Source organism: Rhinoderma darwinii (genome assembly GCF_050947455.1).
Source record: "Rhinoderma darwinii isolate aRhiDar2 chromosome 10 unlocalized genomic scaffold, aRhiDar2.hap1 SUPER_10_unloc_6, whole genome shotgun sequence".
Classification (NCBI taxonomy): Eukaryota; Metazoa; Chordata; class Amphibia; order Anura; family Rhinodermatidae; genus Rhinoderma; species Rhinoderma darwinii.
The window spans coordinates 77,725-98,734 of NW_027461836.1; the positions used below are offsets into that span (position 1 = coordinate 77,725).

General features: G+C 42.4%; 1 long non-coding RNA gene across 1 annotated transcript; it reads left to right on the top strand.

The window, feature by feature from the left end:
- The first annotated feature begins 17,808 nt into the window (after positions 1–17,808).
- Positions 17,809–18,827, top strand: LOC142697953 (uncharacterized). The gene is made up of 3 exons (XR_012865622.1): positions 17,809–17,980; positions 18,302–18,360; positions 18,747–18,827. It is a non-coding gene; the product is annotated as an uncharacterized LOC142697953 (long non-coding RNA).
- The last annotated feature ends 2,183 nt before the right edge of the window (positions 18,828–21,010 follow it).

Below are 21,010 nucleotides of genomic sequence, written 5' to 3' on the forward strand. Positions count from 1 at the left end.
TATATCAGAGGACCAGTCATCTCTAATAGGGGGCTTTTTATAATGCCAAAACTTAAACATGCCCCAGAATGTATGCAGCTCTGCTGTAATTGTTGGGGTCCAATTTCGGCCTCTGGCATAGTAGGGGGTCAGCGTTTTTGGAGATAAACGGTGCAGCATAGATGTTCGTCTGCTCAACCAATACATTTATTAGGGAGTCAAAAAAAAAAGGGCAAAAAAATCAATGGCCTCGAACCTGTGGCGTCAAATTGATCCCTGAGGAGGCTGTAAAATCAGGCACTTGGGGGGCTATAATTATCTGCAGCTACCCGTGATAATCAGATTCTCTAGATACGGATACATATGAAATCATAAACTGCTTCACCTTCACCTGCTGAGTCTGTATCTGAGCATAACATTTGGTTTGCCTCATCAGCGGTGTAAAGCCTTTGGGTCATATTTAATATTTCTTACTAGAGATGACAAGCGATGGCAGGTCTGATGACAGGCGATGATAGGTCTGATGACAGGCGATGACAGGTCTGATGACAGGCAATGACAGGTCTGATTACAGGTCTGATGACAGGCGATGACAGGTCTGATGACAGGCGATGACAGGTCTGATGACAGGTCTGATGACAGGCGATGACAGGTCTGATTACAGGTCTGATGACAGGCGATGACAGGTCTGATGACAGGCGATGACAGGTCTGATGACAGACGATGACAGGTCTGATGACAAGTCTGATGACAGGTCTGATGCCAGGCGATAACAAGTCTGATGACAGGTCTGATGACAGGCGATAACAGGTCTGATGACAGGCGATGACAGGTCTGATGACAGGCGATGACAGTCTGATGACAGGTCTGATGACAGGCGATGACAGTCTGATGACAGGCCTGATGACAGGCGATGACAGGTCTGATGACAGGCGATGACAGGTCTAATGACAGGCGATGACAGGTCTGATGACAGGTGATGACAGGTTTGATGGCAGGCGATAACAGGTCTGATGACAGGCGATGACAGTCTGATGACAGGTCTGATGACAGGCGATGACAGGTCTGATGACAGGCGATGACAGGTCTAATGACAGGCGATGACAGGTCTGATGACAGGTGATGACAGGTTTGATGGCAGGCGATAACAGGTCTGATGACAGGTCTGATGACAGGCGATGACAGGCAATGACAAGTCTGATGACAGGCGATGACAGATCTGATGACAGGCGATGACAGGTCTGATGACAGTCGATGACAGGTCTGATGACAGGTCTGATGACAGGAAATGACATGTCTGATGACAGGTCTTATAACAGGTCTGATGACAGGCGATGACAGGTCTGATGGCCGTTGTTTTTTTTATTTTTATATTTCAACTGAACAATAGGAGCGGAGCGTCCACCAGTGACCCTGCTGTATTTAAAAGTGGGGATGACCTACCTACCTACCAAATTCTAAATGAGAGGGTCATTGCTACCTAACCAGGACCTCGGACAGTGGGCAATCTAGGGGTATACAGCTGGGTACAGGGGATGAGAGGCGATGACGGGTCAGGTTTGGTGACACTAATCACCAGATGATGGTGGTTGTAGTGTTTTATCAGCTGGTGAGGGGACTGATCGCCGGCTTTATGTTCATTTTTATCTCTATCTACACAGCATCTGGCTCTGTCAGGCTCCAGGACACAGTTGAGCCCTCACAGAGCAGGAGATGCTGGTAAAATAATACTTCTGCATTGTGATTGGCCAGTCAGCACAGACTGGCCAATCACAGCGCTTAGGGCACTGGACCATTCTGATTGGTCCCATGCCGGCATCTTCTGCCCGGCAACTCTGCTTTAGAGCTGAGTTGCCGGTTCCGTCACTGTGTCGCTTGACACAGTGACAGTTTAAAGTCCTGACATGCCTGGTACATAGGACTGCAGTAAGATACTTGCAATACCAAAGTACCAGACACGTCATTTTGCGGGAAGGGGTTAATGTGACAGTGCCCCTCCCCCTTACCTACAGGGCCCCTGCTTTATAGAGAAATAATATAGAAAAGACATGGAGGCGTTGTCCATAGCAACCAATCAGATTCCTGGTTTTATTTTTCTAAGACATGTTTGAAAATGAAACAAGTGATCTGATTGGTTGCTATGGGCAATGTTTCCATGCTTTATACCTGCTCATTTTTCGACTCCACATCTTCCCAGAAGTAACCGGCGGGTCCTCATAAGCTTGCTGTCAATGAATAACTGACAGCGCTAATACACTGAACTACGTATGTAGTGCAGTGTATTAGAGTAGCGATGGGGGCATCAGGCCCTCAAGTGTCAAGTAAAAAAAAAAAGCTAAACTGCCTTTTTTCCCATAACAAGTCTTTTATTATGGGAAAAAACGTAATTTTTTTTTAAAAACTATACATAATTGTTATCGCCGAGTCCGTAATGACCCAAGCTACAAAACTGTTATGTAATTTATCCCGCACTGTGAACGCCGTAAGAAAACCATGAAAAACAACGCCAGAATCTTTGTTTTTAGGTCACATCTCCTCCCAAAAAATGCTATAAAAAGTGATCAAAAAGTCATAATAAATCTAAAATAGTACTAATAAAAACGACAATCCGTCCCGCAAAAAATAATCCCTGACACCGCTTTGTCCACGCAAAAATAAAAACCTTATGGGTCTTAGAATATGGCGACACAGAAAACCAATGATTTTATAAAAAAAGTGATTTTATTGTGCAAAAGCCGCAATACATAAAAAAAACTATATAAATTTGGTATCGCCGAAATCGTATCGACCCGCAGAATAAAGCGAACATGTAATTTAGGGCGCACTGTGGATGCCGAAAAAAACCCAATAAAACACTATTCCAGAATTGCTTGTTTTTTGTACTTTCCTTTACCAAAAAATGAAATAAAAAGTGATCAAAAAGTCGTATGTGTTCCAAAATGGTACCAATAAAATCTACAGCCCGTCTCGCAAAAAACAAGCCCGCACACCGCTCCATCAACTGAAAAATAAAAAAGTTATGGCACTAGTAATGCGGTGATGAAAAACATCTCAAATCGCAGGCCGGAGGGGAACATTCCTTCAGTTTCAGGGCCCTAGTATTTAGGAACTAGGAAAGGGAAGGGACATGGCACATCCGGTGGAAGCGAGGGCGCCCGTATTATACCAGCGCAAAATTTTCCCAGCAATATTTCCCAAACTACGAAGGAGAAAAAGTCCCCAAAAGGTGCAGAGCGTTACAAAAGGGGGATAAGAAAGAAAACCGTTTATCAGTGTGACGCCGGCCTGCGCATAACGGATCGCTTCACAGCGTAACACACATCTATGGAGAATTGTATTATTTACCCCATTATTATACCCTCTTATTATGCCCTGATATACTCTGCCCAGGTTACATGTACCACCATTATAAACGGAAATACCAGTAATACTCAAACAAAACTACCAAGCAAAATCCATGCTCAAAATGGTGGTCTTTCCCTTCTTGCCCTACAGTGTGCCCAAACAGCAATTTATGTCCACAAGTAAGGCATTACCATACCCTGGAGAACCCGATTAACAATTTATGTGGTAAGATTCTCCAGTGGCACAAGCTGGGCACAACATATTGTGCGGTGAATGGGCAGATCAGTGGAAAAATTGCAATTTTCACTTTGCACCATCGTCTGCGTATTAATTTCTGAAAAATACCTGGAGCCTAAATTCTCACTACTACCACATATGGGGTGTTACTGTACTCGGGAGAAATTGCTTTACAAATGTTGGGGTGCTTTTTCTTCTTTATTCCTTGTGAAAATGAAAAATGTTGATCTAAAACTACATTTTATTGGAAAAATTACATATTTCATTTTCACTGCTTAACCCCTTAATGACCGGGCCTGTTTGTCACTTAATGACCAAGCCAGATTTTGAAAATCTAGTATGTCTGACTTTATCAGAGAATAACTCAGCAATAGTTTTGTATATCAAAGTAATTCTGACATTGTTTTTTTGTCACATGTTGTACTTTATTTTAGTGGTAAAAGTAGACTGATACGATTTGCGGAAATCAATTAAAAATTTCAAAATTTGAAGACATTTTGTAAAAATTTACATTTTTCCCTAGTTTGAACTGCGATATGTCACATATGTACATACATACTGTACAATTTTTTTTATTAAATACATATTTCCATCTCTTAACTCCATTTTGGCTGCACTTTTGGAAAAAAAATGTACATTTTGAGCAATTTAGAAAACTTACAAATTTAATAATAATTTTATAAATTTTGAAGTACATTTTGTTTTCCTGCACCAAGCCAAGTTTCATGAGATTCATAGGTGTCAGAATGATGGAAAACCCCATAAATGACCCTATTTGAAAACTACACCCCTTCAGGTATTTATTAAGGGGTGTTGTAAGTATTTTGACCCCACAGTTTTTTTGTAGGAATTCATGCAATGCAGGTGTAAAAAAATATAATTTAAATTTTTTTACAAATGTATCATTTTAAACACAGATTTCTTTGTAAAGCGACCATGAGAATGAAGAAACACACCCCAAAATCTATCACCCTGTTTCTCCTGTGTTCAAAAATACCCCCATTGTGGCCCTAATGTTTGGCCTGGGCACACGGCAGGGCCCAAAAGGAAGCGAGCACCCTTTGGCTTTCAGGACCAATATTTTGCTTGAAAATCTTTTAGGCCCCACTGCACATTTGGAGAGGCTTTGAGCTGCCAGAACAATAGAAACTCCCCATAAATGACCCCATTTAGGAAACTAGACCCCTTAAGGCATTTATCTAGGGATGTACTGAGTATTTTGACACCACAGTTTTTTGGTAAATTTAATGCATAGCAGGTGGAAAAAAAAGAAAAGACACTTTTGTCATAAAAGTTTCACTTTGAAGACTGATATTTTTGTAAAGCGACCATGAGAATGAAGAAACACACCCCAAAATCTATCACCCTGTTTCTCCTGTGTTCAAAAATGCCTCCACTTAGGATGTAGTCCATTGCCTGGCTGCATGGTGGGGCATGAAATTACAGGAACCAATCTATGGTTTTCAGGACATAATTTTAGCTTGAATTACTTATAGGCCTCACTCCTTCTTTACAAAGGATTTGAGCTTTCAGAACGATGTAACACCCCCAAAACTGACCCCATTTTGAAAACTACATTCCCTAAGGTACTCATCTAGGGGTGTAGTGATAATTGTTTTTGGGGTGGGATCTTTCCCTAATGGTATTCATCTAGGTGTGTAGTGAGAATTTTTTTGGGTGGGGTATCTTTCCCTAATGGTATTCATCTAGGGGTGTAGTGAGAATTTTTTTGGGTGGGGTATCTTTCCCTAATGGTATTCATCTAGGGGTGTAGTGAGATTTTTTTTTTTGTTATTTTGGAGTCTTTCTTGCATTCCAGTTTATATGTGGGTATAATAAAATGTGAAGTGAAAAAAAAATCAATGGATTGATAAAATGGTAACGAAAATGAATAAAAGGGTTAAAAAATGTTTTCATTCAAATTATCAATTTAGGGATGTATGGTACACACGGAAACATTCCCTAATGCAGAGTCCTGGTTTCTCTGGGCAGGTGTCACACTGATAACTGCTTTCCCTCCGTAGTCCATTCTTAGCACATACGCGACATTTTTTTTGGGGTCTGCTTTTTTTGGCAGTAGGGGCACTTCGGATGGGAAATGTTGTCCTGGGACAATTCTGCTGGCTTGGCTAGATGATGCCACCCCTCCCCTCCCCTGGGTCTGGTCTCCAAATATAAGATTTTTAATTATTCTTTCTTGATAATGAAGATAGGATCCCTGGTTCCCCGCCTTTCTAAAAATGACAAAGGAATTATATAGGGACACTTGGATGAGGTGAACGGCCAGTTTTTTGTACCATATCCGGGATTTCCGGACAGCGCTGTAGGGCTGCAGCATCTGGTCTGCAAGGTCCACCCCACCCATGAATTTATTATAATCCTGTATGCAAACAGGCTTACAGACGGTACGACTTGCCCCGCGTACAGGAATGTGGCTGCTGCTGTCCGGGTGAATGGATGTGAGCATCAGGACATCCCTCTTGTCACGGAATTTGACAAGCAGCAAGTCCTCATTGCAAAGTCCCCTGATTTCCCCAGGTTTTAATTTTTGGTTTATTAGGGACTTTGGCAGGCCTTTTTGATTTCTACGTATGGTGCCACAGGCCACTGTTTTTTTTGCAGACAGGCACCTGAAGAGCGGTACGCTAGTGTAGAAATTATCCACATACAAATTGTACCCCTTATCCAAAAGAGGGTGCAAAAGGTCCCAGACAATTTTTCCACTGCTGTTGAGTGAAGGGGGGCATTCTGCAGGGACAATTTGGGAGTCTTTCCCTTCGTACACTCTGAATTTATGGGTGTAACCCGAGTCACTTTCGCACAATTTATAAATTTTTAACCCAAATCGGGCCCTCTTATTTGGCAAATATTGCCTGAATTGTAGGCGGCCTTTGAAAAGGACCAGAGACTCATCCACGGCAATATTTTTTCCGGGGGTATATGTCTCCGCAAACTTCCCATTTAAAAAATTTATTAGTGGCCTAATCTTAAAAAGCCGGTCATGGCTGGGGTCACTGCGGGGTGGGCAAAGCGTGTTGTCAACAAAATGAAGGAAGCGCAGTATGTTCTCAAAGCGCTGCTTCGTCATTACCTCTCTGTACATAGGGGTGTCGTACAGGACATCAGATGTCCAATAGGACCTAATCGTGGGTTTCTTAACTAAACCCATATTTAATAGGAGGCCCCAAAATTTCAAAATGTCTGCCACAGCTACCGGGCGCCACACGCTATTTTTGGCGTAATAAGATGTGGGGTGACTGGCAATAAATTGAGCAGCATATAAATTGGTTTGCTCAACCATCAGGAGTAATAACTCCTCCGAAAAGAAGACTTTGAAAAAGTCCTCCTCCCTAAACCCCTCAGTGCTGATGTGGATGCCTGTAACAGAACTAAATTCTGGAACACACGGGGTGTATGACTCTGTGGGCACCCAATCCGGGTCAATGGCACTAGTGCTAGGCGGACAATCGTGCCTGCGGCGCCTTGGCTGGGGCTCCTCATCACTAGAGCTAGTGGATGATGACAAAATTAAAAATTGCTCATCAGTCTCACTTGCGCTTTCTGTATCCGAGCAGATCATGGCGTAGGCCTCTTCTGCCGAATACAGACGCTGAGCCATTTTATTAGTATAAAACTAACGCTAGCCCTAACTAACTATTTCTAACTAATTGCCCCCCTAACTAACGCCCTATGCCTAACACTAAGTAACGATAATGTACCCTACTAAACCCCAACTAAATTCTACACTATATTTTTTTTTTGTATTTTTTTTTTTTATATAGATAAAAAACTAAAACGTCCCTACTACACTAACCGTATAAACCTAACGCTGATAAATGTTCCCTAACGCTAGCCCTAACTAACTATTTCTAACTAATTGCCACCCTAACTAATGCCCTACACCTAACTTACGCTACCTAATGCCCTATGCCTAACAACTAAGTAACGATAATGAACTCTACTAAACCGCGACTAAATTCTACACTATATTTTTTTTTTGGTATTTTTTTTTTTTATATGGATAAAACGCTAAAACGTCCCTACTACACTAACCGTATAAACCTAACGCTGATAAATGTTCCCTAACGCTTGCCCTAACTAACTATGTCTAACTAATTGCCCCCCTAACTAACGCCCTACACCTAACTTACGCTACCTAATGCCTAACGCTAACTAAACGCGAAACTATATATATATATATATATATATACACACGCACTGTATATGTTTATTTTTATATATATATATTTTTTATATATATATATATATATATATATATATATATATATATATATTTAAATTATAATAGAACAAAGGTGGGGGGAGGGGGTGAATGGGGTACTGGGGTACAGGGGGTGATCAGGATGTCTTTTTTTAACTTTTGACAGGAGACCAAAGCACACAGCTCCGTTCTCCTCAACGATCTGACAGGAATGAGGAGAACGGAGCTGTTTGCCCTGCCTCACAGCCTTTGCATGCTGCGATTGGTCTGTCAGATTTGACTGACCAATCACAGCGATCGTTGTTCGGGGACCACTGTCACTGGTCCCTCGACGGCTCCCTGTGACACTCAGCTGTCTATGACAGCTGTTGCCAAGGACTTGTCACCGTGTAAACACACACGGTGACAGTTTAAGTGCAGGACGGATATATCCGTCCTCCTGCGCGAACTAACAGCTGCAGAGGACGGATATATCCGTCCTTCGGCGTTAAGGAGTTAATTCTAATTAATTCAGCAAAAAACCTTTGGGATCAAAATTCTCAGTATACCCCTAGATGATTCCTCAGGTTGCAGTTTCCCAAATGGAGTCACATTTGGGGTGTTTCCACTGTACTACAGGGGCTCAGCAAACGTGACATGGCGCCCAGAAACCATTCCAAATGGTGCTCCTTCCCTTCTGAGCCCTACCCTGTGTCCAAACAGCAGTTTATGACCACATATCAGGTATTGTTTTACTCGGCAGAAATTGCTTTACAAAAGTTGTGGTGCTTTTTCTCCTTCTGTCGATTTTCATTTTCACGGCCTACTTCCAATAATTTCTATAAAACACCTGTGGGGTCAAAATGCTCACTATACCGCTAGATAATTTCCTTAAGGGGTGTAGTTTCCAAACTGAGGACACTTGTTGGGGGTTTCCACTGTTTTGTCCCCTCAGCGGCTTTACAAATGTGACATGGCCTCCGCAAAACATTCCTGCTAAATTTGAGTTCCAAAAGCAAAATGGCGCTCTTTCCCTTCTAAACCCTGCCGTGTGTCCAAACAGCCATTTATTTCCACATGTGGGGTACTGTTTTATTAGAGAGAAATTGCTTTACAAATGCTTTTTCTCCTTTAGTCCTCGTGGAAATGAAAAAAAAATTAGCTAAACCTATGGCCTAATTCCAAAAATTCCTGCAAAAAAACTGTTAGGTCAAGATGCTTACTATACCCCTAAATAAATTCCTCGAGGGGCGTAGTTTCCCAAATGGGTTCACTTTTGGGGGGTTTCCACTGTTTTGGTACCACAAAAAAACAGCAATTCTGGCAATTTTTTAGTTTTTTTATACAGCGTTCACCACGCGTTATAAATGACATGTTACCTTTATTCTGCGGTCAGTCCGATTCCGGCGATACCTAATTTATGGCCCTTTTTATGTTTTACAACGTTTTGCACAATAAAATTACTTATGTAAAAAGAATGTATTTTTTCTGTCGCCAAGTTGTGAGAACGTTGTAACTTTTTCATCGGCGGATCTGTGTGAGGGCTTGTTCTTTGCAGGACGAGCTATAATTTATATTGGCACCATTTTTGTATACGTGCAACTTTTTGATCACTTTTTATTCCAATATTTATAGGGAAAAGTGACCAAAAAACTGGAATTCTGGTATAGATTATTACGTTGTTCACCGTGTGGAATAAATGACATATTTTTATAGTTCAGGCCGTCACGGACGCGGCGACACCAAATACGTATGGTTTATTATTATTTTTCAATAATAAAAGACTTGATAAGGGAACTGGACGATTGTATTTTATTTTATTACTTGAAACTTTTATTATGTTTTAAAACTTTTTTTTTTTACACATTTTTTTAAGTCCCACCAGGAGACTAGAAGGTCCAACTGTCAGATTTTTTTTTTCTCTAATACATTGCACTACCTATATAGTGCAATGTATTAGATCTGTCAGTCATTCAGTGACAGCAAGCCGATTAGAGCGGGTCCTGGAAGGCTTCCATGCTAGGTAGACCAGGAGGCCAGTATTAGGCAATATCATAGCTGGGGTTCTGATGAGCTGCAAACACCTTAAACGCAGCAATCGCTTTTGACCGCTGCATTAAAAGAGTTAATGGCGGGGATCTAAGCTAATTTCGGTCCTCGCCATTACAGTCAGATGTCAGCTGCTGAGTCAGTGCCACGCATTTGGCGAATGGCTACGGCAAAACGTGGGAAGGGGTTAATGTCCTCCCTGACTGACCTCAGTTGTGCCCCCCCCCAGCATTGCTTTGTGAAGCTCCGGCAGATCTTTTTCTATGTTGTGTCTCATTTTATACCGTTTCCTCAGCAGAAATAAGCTGCTGTTCAGACTGGAACTGTCGTGCAGCTTTTGCAGCGCTGTCATGTCTGATGTGGATACGTTGCTCGAATCAATGGCCTCGAACCTGTGGCATCAAATTTATATCTGAGGAGGCTGTAAAATCAGGCACTTGGGGCTATAATTATCTGCAGCTACCCGTGATAATCTGGGCATAGCAGGACCTGAGACTCATCCACGCTGACGGGGGGTTCAGAGTCAGTTTCTGACAGGCGATGACAGGTCTGATGACAGGTCTGATGACAGGCGATGACAGGTCTGATGACAGGCGATGACAGGTCTGATGACAGGACTGATGACAGGTCTGATGACAGGCAATGACAGGTACGATGACAGGTCTGATGACAGGTAATGACGGGTCTGATGACAGGCGATGACAGGTCTGATGACCGTTGTTGTTTTTTTTAATATTTCAACTGAACAATAGGAGCGGAGCGTCCACCAGTGACCCAGCTGTATTTAAAAGTGGGGATACCCTACCTACCTACCAAATTCTAAATGAGAGGTGTCATTGCTACCTAACCAGGATCTCGGGCAGTGGGCAATCTAGGGGTATACAGTATAATAACCTTATGGTGGTCCCTGTCTATTTATCTGGTCCCAGTCCTGATAATTGATCTCTGGTCCCTGTAGTAATGGCCCCCACACGTCCTCTCTAGAGTGACATTTCCACTTTAACCTTCCATTGCTGGTGATTGTCAGGGCTCAGTTTGGCCGCTGTCAGTGTCAGCTCTGAGCTGCCGCCATCTTCCTTTATATGTCTCCTGTATTCAGGAGGTGAGACCTCGGGGTGATTCCTGCTATCAGTCGGGTCACTGAGCTGTTCTGCTCCTCGTCTGGGCCCAGAACCTGTTGCAGTATTTGCAGCTTTCAGCAGCAGTCAGACATTGTGGGAGAATAAGACTGGGACAGACAGCAACCGACATCAGGAACAACATCAAGATGGAGAATACCAGAGATAACACATCATCCATCACCAGAGGAGCTGCACAGGGATAACAACTAATAGTTACCACAGCGCCATCTACTGTCAGTGAGAGATAGTTCCTCCAGCATTCAGCTGCAGATGTTGTAATATTCCAGCACTGACTCCTAGGAAGGGGGGGGGGGGGGGCGTTCAGGGGGATCAAGTTTAGAGTTGTTTCCCTCATACACCCTGAAGTGATGGGTATACCCGGGGCACTCCCACAGATTTTATATCATTTAACCCCTTAATGACCAGCCTATTTTAGACCTTAATGACCATGCCATTTTTTACGCTTTTCCGTTGTCTCATTCAAAGAGCTAGTGCCCCCCCCCTTACCTAAAGGGCCCCTGCTTTATAGAGAAAGAGTATAGAAAAGACATGGAGGCGTTGTCCATAGCAACCAATCAGATTCCTGGTTTTATTTTTCTAAGACAGGTTTGAAAATGAAAGAAGTGATCTGATTTGTTGCTATGGGCAATGTTTCCATGCTTTATACCTGCTCATTTTTCGACTCCACATCTTCCCATAAGTAACCATAGCAACCAATTCAAAAGATGAGAGTTGGTAGGTAGATTGGAGGGTCTGATAAGTGACAACCACAGCCCACCATGCAGTAACAGCCAGATCCTCTAGAGGCAACAGCTACTGCCACCATTATAGTGACAGCTACTGACCCCAATAATAGTGACAGCTACTGAACCCAATAATAGTGACAGCTACTGACCACAATAATAGTGACAGCTACTGACCCCAATAATAGTGACAGCTACTGACCCCAGTAATAGTGACAGCTACTGACCCTAATAATAGTGACAGCTACTGACCCCAATAACAGTGACAGCTACTGACCCCAATAATAGTGACAGCTACTGACCCCAGTAATAGTGACAGCTACTGACCCCAATAATAGTGACAGCTACTGACCCCAATAATAGTGACAGCTACTGACCCCAATAACAGTGACAGCTACTGACCCCAATAATAGTGACAGCTACTGACCCCAATAACAGTGACAGCTGCTAACCACAATAATAGTGACAGCTACTGACCCAATTATAGTGACAGCTACTGACCCCAATAATAGTGACTGCTACTGCCCCCAATAATAGTGACAGCTACTGACCCCAATAATAGTGACAGCTAGTGACCCCAATAATAGTGACAACTACTGACCCCAATAATAGCGACAGCTACTGACCCCAATAATAGCGACAGCTACTGACCCCAATAATAGTGACAGCTACTACCCCCAATAATAGTGACAGCTACTGACCCCAATAATACTGACAGCTACTGACCCCAATAATAGTGACAGCTACTGACCCCAATAACAGTGACAGCTACTGACCACAATAATAGTGACAGCTACTGACCCCAATAAGTGACAGCTACTGATCCCAATAATAGTGACAGCTACTGACCCCAATAACAGTGACAGCTACTGACCCCAATAATAGCGACAGCTACTGTCCCCAATAATAGTGACAGCTACTGACTCCAATAATAGTGACAGCTACTGACCCCAATAACAGTGACAGCTACTGACCCCAATAATAGAGACAGTTACTGACCCCAATAATAGTGACAGCTACTGACCCCAATAATAGTGACAGCTACTGACCCCAATAATAGAGACAGCTACTGACCCCAATAACAGTGACAGCTACTGACCCCAATAATAGTGACAGCTACTGACCCCAATAATAGAGACAGTTACTGACCCCAATAATAGAGACAGCTACTGACCCCAATAATAGAGACAGTTACTGACCCCAATAACAGTGACAGCTACTGACCCCAATAATAGAGACAGCTACTGACCCCAATAACAGTGACAGCTACTGACCCCAATAATAGTGACAGCTACTGACCCCAATAATAGAGACAGTTACTGACCCCAATAATAGAGACAGTTACTGACCCCAATAATAGAGACAGTTACTGACCCCAATAACAGTGACAGCTACTGACCCCAATAATAGTGACAGCTACTGACCCCAATAATAGTGACAGCTACTGACCCCAATAATAGTGACAGCTACTGACCCCAATAACAGTGACAGCTACTGACCCCAATAATAGAGACAGTTACTGACCCCAATAACAGTGACAGCTACTGACCCCAATAATAGAGACAGCTACTGACCCCAATAATAGTGACAGCTACTGACTCCAATAACAGTTTTCTGACGCGAACAATAGCATATTATTTATGGTGAATGATGAAGGGCTTAAAAAACTTCAAAAAACAATAAAAAGAAAGATAAATTATTGGAGCACTCCACTTTATTTTTTTATTGCACCCTCCATTTGTACATTGGTGTTTCAGTGGGGTGCTGTGAGCAAAATACTTACCGATCCCCGCATCTTGTCTTTTTCGGGTCCAACGCCGCTCACGTGACCTTCCCCCAGACTTGTCTGAAGTTACTGTGCTTTTGAATCAACCGGAACTCAGGCTCTCAATGCATTCCTATGGAAGCCATAACGAGGCCAGAACGAGGCTCCATAGTGCATTGACTTCCAGGAATTCTGAACAGCAGTGATTCTAGACCAGGTCAGAATGGACCCGAAAAACGACAGGATTCGGGGATCGGTAAGTATTTCTACACACAGCACTCCAGTGAAACACCAATGTACAAATGGAGGGTGCAATAAAACAATAAAGTGGAGTGCTCCTTTAAATGCTAATTTAAATGTACTGCAAAATGGTCACAATGAAGGGAGACAAAAGCGGAAAAAATTATTTGCACCTTAACCGACAAAATTGGTTGCGACATCAAGGGGTTAATAATTATAGTACATTCAGATCACTGTATAGAGCTTTTCAGTAAATGGGGGGTGGCATCACATCATCCTGATCTACAGGGATTGGCCAGTGATCACATGGTAGGGGGGCTATAGAGCTCCCTATAAGATAGTAATGCCCTTCGTCCTCTTTGGACCCTGCAGCTTGGCGTCTTTCCCTCCCCCACTCCCTCTCTTGATTTGACTCCTTAATGACACGACCAATTTAGTTTTTTTATTTTAGTTTATTACTATTTGTGGGGTGAAATTAGCAAAAAAAACAAAAAACAAACGCGCCATTTTCTGAGGGATTTCGTTTTTACGGCGTCTATCGTGCGGTAATAACTACATGTTCACTTTATTCTACGGATTAATACGATTACGGTGATATCGAATTTATATTTTTTCATGTTTTACCACTTTGTAAAACTATTTGTTAAAAAAATTAGTTTTGCTTTGCCAAAATCTGAGAGACGTAACTTTTTTATGTTTCCGTTGATTGAGCGATGTGAGAGCTTTTGTTGTTACCATTTTGGGGTGCGACTTTTTGACTAGTTTTTATTCTATTTTTTGGGGAAACTAACGTGACCAAAAAACAGCAATTTGGGTGTTTTAAACATTTTTATTGTTTTTTTTTACGGTGTTCAGCGAGTGGGTTAGATAACATCAGATTGTAATAGTTCGGACTTTTGCAAACGCGGCGATATCAGTTATGCTAACTTATATGTTGTTTAACATTACTCTACAGAAAAAATGGGAAGAGGGAATTTTTTAGAAATGTAAATATTATTTTTGGGGATATTTGCAAAAAACTTTATTTTACTTTTTACAATTCAGTTTAGAAGTCCCCCTAGTGGAATTGAACCAGCAATTATTGGATTGCTCACACGATCCACTGCAATACTAAAGTATTGCAGTATATCATGATTTTTACAGCCACCTATGAAGCCCTGCCGGAGAACAAAGATGGCAGACCCTTCATTAGGCCCCCAGGCTGCCATGATAACCATCGGCATCCCGCTATAGCATCGTGGGGGCACAAGGGCACGTCGGTGGGGGTCACCCCTCTCATTCTAATGCTTTAGATGCTGTGGTCGTGATTGACTGTGGCATCTAAGGGGTTAAACGGGAAGACTCAAAGTGATTTTTGATTCTGTCCGTTGCAGTGAGGTGTTGGCCATATTACACAGCGAATACCCGCTAAGTATGGAGCGAGCTCAGCCCGTGATCCCGCTCCATACTTTCCCTTAACGACTGCCACGTACATGTATGTGGCATCTTGTTAAGGAGTTAGGGTATGTTCACACGCAGTGGTTTCAGACGTAATTCGGGAGTTTTACGCCTCGAATTACGCATTAAAAAACACCCATAATACGTCTACAAACATCTGCCCATTGCTTTCAATGGGAATTACGATGTTCTGTTCCCACAAGCCTTTATTTTACGCGTCGCTGTCAAAATACGGCGCGTAAAATGACGGCTCGTCAAAAGAAGTGCAGGTCATTTCTTGGGACGTTTGTGGAGGTGTTTTTCATTGACTCCATTGAAAAACAGCTTCAAAAACGTCCGTAAAGAACGCCGCGAAAAACGCGAGTTGTTAAAAAAAAGTCTGAAAATCAGGAGTTATTTTCGCCTGAAAACCGCTCCGTATTTTCATACGTTTTTGAGTTTGCGTGTGAACATAGCCTTAAATGTCATTTTGTTGATAATTGTTTCAGAGTTTTTATGTTCATCCTGTTTTGATCATTTTGTTCTGTTCCAGATGTCACAGCGGCGGTTCTAGGAGGATCTTGTCTCTACCGTTCGTGAAATCACCCGGAAACAACTGGAACATGCCCATCGCGCCTGCAATGTTCTGGCACCCAGGGTGACCTGTTTATCTTGCAATGTGTTTATCCAACCAGCGGACAACGTCCTCAAATTTATTGTTAATAATAAAAGCTGTGGCCGACCCCCACTTTACCCCACATCTTGGTCTGGGTCTCAGTTATTTCATATAAATGTTAGAGGTTGTGTTATATGGAGGTGATGCCATCATTGGTCAGTCTTGTTTTACCAAATTTAATCCCCTGTGATACAATGCCATCACCCAAAACAACATGGAAAAATCAATGGAGGGGGGTAAATACTTTTTATTAGCACAGTATAACAGATGACCTTACATTGACCTCTGTGAAAAAAGACGCTAAAATGTCACTACATCAATGGCTTGTGTTCTGGGGTCTGCGAAGCCCATAGCAGATATAAGTGCATAGCAGATACTAAACCATGGCAGCTCCAGAGCAGAACTGACCTTACTGTGACATCATGATGACATCACGGAGCTATGATGTCACAGAGAGATGATGAGAGGTTATAAATATTCCCGTGACAGCTGCGCGGTCTTACTTTCTGTGAATTGACACAGAGCGCGATTTTCTAATTGATTGGCGACTTTTCATTATTATGGAAATCAATGGACTGGGGTTCTTCCCCATCTTCTTGGCCTTTTGGTGTGTGGCCTGGCTCTCTGGTAGCTACACCCTGACTGTTATCAACAGCCATGCCCCTCCACTGATGTACATCAGGTAAGATGGAGAATTACACGACTTTTATAGTTTGGGAATGTATAAGGTAATTACTTAAATAAGGAGGAAATATCTAATTAACAAAATTGCTTCCATTACCCAGAGGGGCCGCAAGAGGACAGAGAAACGCATATCCTCAGTCCTATAGATTATTATCTGACTGCTGATTATTAAGATAAAACATTTCTGACAATTTTTCTATATTATTTAACATTGAGCGTTTTCCTTTTTCTTTTACAGTGAAACGGGAAATTTCTTTCCCGAAAATATCCTGTTTAGAATAGGATTCATAGGAATGGCCATTGCCTGTAAGTAAATATCACGGAAGTGATTATAATATGCTCTTACTTCTGGGGGATGGCGGGTTATTATAAAAAGTCTTATATCTGATTATATTACTCTGGGGTCAAACCTACATTTATTTTTTACAAAAATGTGATTACTACGTCAGTGAGACATGCAGGCTGGTTAGTAGGACTCATTGCTGGACAAGACTGTGGTTGTTAGGTAGTGTATCCCTAGCAACCAGACTGTCAGACATGACTCAGACTTGGCATCAGTCGCACCCTGCCCCCATCTCAGTCTGCAGTAGTAATCAGAATTTTCTAAAAAAAAAAAATAATGTTTTGTTAATATCAACTGATAATAATTGTCCGGATTAGACGATGTAGATAAATGTTCCCGTCCATTATTGAAGGCTTCTTGTTGGGTTTAGCGTTTGGTCCGCGTTTCATAGATGTTATTAGGTGGTTTTACACGTGGTACAGGATTAATTCGGCTCATTTGCTCTTTTTCAGCTCTGGGCCTGACGTTTCTACACTATAAGTACATCATGCTCCATGCTGAAGCCTTTGGGGATCGTCAGGCCTTGGTTCAAAAGATCCTCCTGGCAATTGGATGGTCATCATGCGTCGGGACAGCCATGATGGCTACATTCTCGGTAAGTTAATAAATGTTTTACATTGATAGGGTTGTCCCATCTTCACTAAATAGGGACCCGCTGGCAATCAGCTGATTACTGTAGGTCTGGCAGCTGAACCCCTGGTGATCATGATCAGCGGTTATCACCGGGTGGCCACACACTAAAGTGGTAGGTATTACATGGCTTATTAGAATGAATGGACGGCCATGTAATAGATGTGTGTCCTCAATCCCCCCCAGAGCAGAAGCTATTTTTTGTTAGTGGCTTTCTGCTCTGTCTAATAGGGAAGCAGGAGACCCCCCTCTATATCCATTATGTCTCTGGGGTTATTATATCAGAACACGTTATTTAGGATTTATTGGGAAGTTCTGAGGGTAAATTAGTGATTAGTTCCATAAGACTTGCTGTAACCTCTGTCTGCTTGTTTTCTAGACCTACTATTATCCAATAACTCACCGGATTTGTGCTTGCATTGCATTCGGGTTTGGCAGCCTTTACAACCTTTGGCAGTCCATAGTCCTCTACAAAGTGCCCGAAAGCCGAAACTTCATCAGCCATTTCAGACTGGCGTCCTGCATAATGGCCGTGACCTTAGTGGTTTCATGTATCCTTTCTTAAATAATATTTGAATGGAATCCAACCGTCCTTGTCTTTAGGTTCACATGTAGAAAACTTCAGATCCTGAGGTGATCATTTCCCTTCATTTTCTGATCTCTGCCGTCAGATGGCGACATGCTGGTGTAACACTGCGTCATCTGGTAACATTGTTCAGCTTCTTGGAGGAAGATGCTGAATAGAAAGCAGCGGTACTGTCATTGTGATATATGTATTATATTAACATTTATCTCACATAAAAGTGTAGTAAATCCTATAAGACACTTACTAAACATAAGAAACTTTATTTTCCTATATAATAAATTACCAGTCATTGGAAATAAGGTATCCGTATACACCCAACTGTGCGCTGGAGACCAATGTGTAAAGGTATGTACAGTATATCTCATACATAATATCAAGTTATTGACATGCTGAGCTGCTGGTACAAACCAGTCGATGTAAAATTCCTTTAATCCGGTATTAATGAGATTATTCTGGATCATTGGATAGATTTTATTTGCACCCCTAGAAGCCGTTCTATAGGAAAACAATTGGACCTATAATCTTTGTGCTCTTTCTCAGCACCATGGTGATCGTGACGTCCGCAATGTAATGGATATGGTGTCATATGACAATGGGTCAGGTCCATTTTGGCATCGCCGTCAGTCACATGACTCCATGTAATAAACATTAATGCGGCAAAACCTCGGCTGGGGCGGAAAGTTCTTGTTTTGCACAATTTTTTCTATATTAATTTTGATATTTTTTCACAGATCAGTGAAATTACATCAAAGATCATAGAGTGGTCGATGTTGGTCCTCATTCTGATGAATGTATTGAGCTACTATCAGAATATGCAGGTCAGTAGACGTCACCTCATTATCACTTCGTATACCAGACCTCGTAATAACATTATTATTCATCTCTACAATCATGGGGAATGTAATGTGGATATGTGTTTCTTTTCTTAGAGTTTATCTATAAAAATTACCTGGAAAAGCTTCACCATCTCCAAGAGCGAGAAGAACCATTTATAAACAGTGGACACTAAGATGAGGTGGAATGGCACGTAACAGCCGAGCAGGAACTTCTCTGGGAACATCCTAAACTGCTTAACTCCAGAGATGGCGACCAATCCACCAGCTCCAACCTTTCTCCCAAATATCATCTTACATCAGGGAGAACGAGCTACAAGAACCGTTTATACCAGCGGACTCTACAGCGAGGTGGAATAGAAAGTCACAGCCGAGCAGGAACATCTCAAACTGCAAAGGCTCTGGAAATGCCACGAAATCTACCAGCTCCAACCTTTCTCCAAAAAACAAGTTACATCAGGGAGAAAGATCTACAAGATCCGTTTATGACCAGCGGACTCTACAGCGAGGTGGAATGGCACGTCACAGCCGAGCAGGAACATCTCAAACTGCAAAGGCTCTGGAAATGCCACGAAATCTACCAGCTCCAAGCTTTCTCCAAAAAACAAGTTACATCAGGGAGAAAGATCTACAAGATCCGTTTATGACCAGCGGATTCTACAGCGAGGTGGAATGGCACGTCACAGCCGAGCAGGAATATCTCAAACTGCAGAAGCTCCGGTTATACAACCAAGTGCCGAGACATCCACCACCTCCAACCCTTCTCCCAAATATCATCTTACCACAAGGAGAGAGAAGCAGCGGACTGTTTACTGTCCTCATGGTCCTTGTTTGTTGGCTTATAAAACGGTTTAGTAAAGTCATTTTCTACCACCTGAAACCTGTTTTTGTCTTCATTACTGTCAATAATAATAATAATAATCCTGAGTCTTCCATAGATCTGTCCTCATGAACCTGGAGGAATAAGAACGTCTCAATGTTTTTGTAGCAAAATTCAGATTTATGAAAAAGATAAATATATTTTTTACACTATAAGATGTACATTTTATCAATAAAAAAAATCTTGCTACAAAATGTGTACACGTGGTAGTCCGGACTCAGGGGAGCCTGGCGGCCCCTTATTAAACCTAATGAGAGGCCCCCCTTTAGAGCGAATAGTGTGGGGGACACATGGGATCACTTCGCACCCCCTTTTACCATTTTTTTCTTCTTTCTTTTCCCTTATTCTGTTCCCTTGTTTTTCCTATATTCTGCTTTTCCCCCTATTTTGTCTTTTGGCGTCTTCCCACACCCCTTCTTTGGGGTGTGGCTTTACGGTATTTACCTTGTTCTAGAAGTTTCCTCAAGTTTGACCTCGTGACCAGGCAGATGTTGGCAACAGTCCAGGGATTGGTTTGAGGAGCTGAGCGGCGGGAAATCCTGGAGGATAAAAGGATGTCTGGTCCGATCAGCAGATTGTCTGAAGAAGCTGTTTGAAGCAGCCCCGCCCACTCTCCCTTGTTCAAGGACAGAATTCCCGCCCACCCTCCCTTGTTCAAGGACAGAATTCCCGCCCACCCTCCCTTGTTCAAGGACAGAATTCCCGCCCACCCTCCCTTGTTCAAGGACAGAACTCCCGCTCACCCTCCCTTGTTCAAGGACAGAATTCCCGCTTACCCTCCCTTGTTCAAGGACAGAATTCCCGCTCACCCTCCCTTGTTCAAGGACAGAATTCCCGCTCACCCTCCCTTGTTCAAGGACAGAATTCCCGCTCACCCTCCCTTGTTCAAGGACAGAATTCCCGCTCACCCTCCCTTGTTCAAGGACAGAATTCCCGCCCACCCTCAGTTGTTCAAGGACAGAATTTCCACCCACCCTCCCTTGTTCAAGGACAGAATCCCAGTCGCGGAGTTTGCTAGTGGGTTGTCTCGCAGCTAATGCTGTGTGGACAAGTGCTTGTTTATTGGACGTTTCATTATTGGACATTATTTATTTAATTATTTATTTATTAATTCATTCAAGTTGATTATAAAGATTTATTAATATTTTTATGTTACCCATAATAAGCACCACACCCTTTTACTTCCAACTATTTTGTATGCTTGACTTTTATTTAAGGTTTTTCAGGGGTTGCGAATGTTATTCCATGATCTGTATGATCGATGGTGGGGGGGGAGGGAATT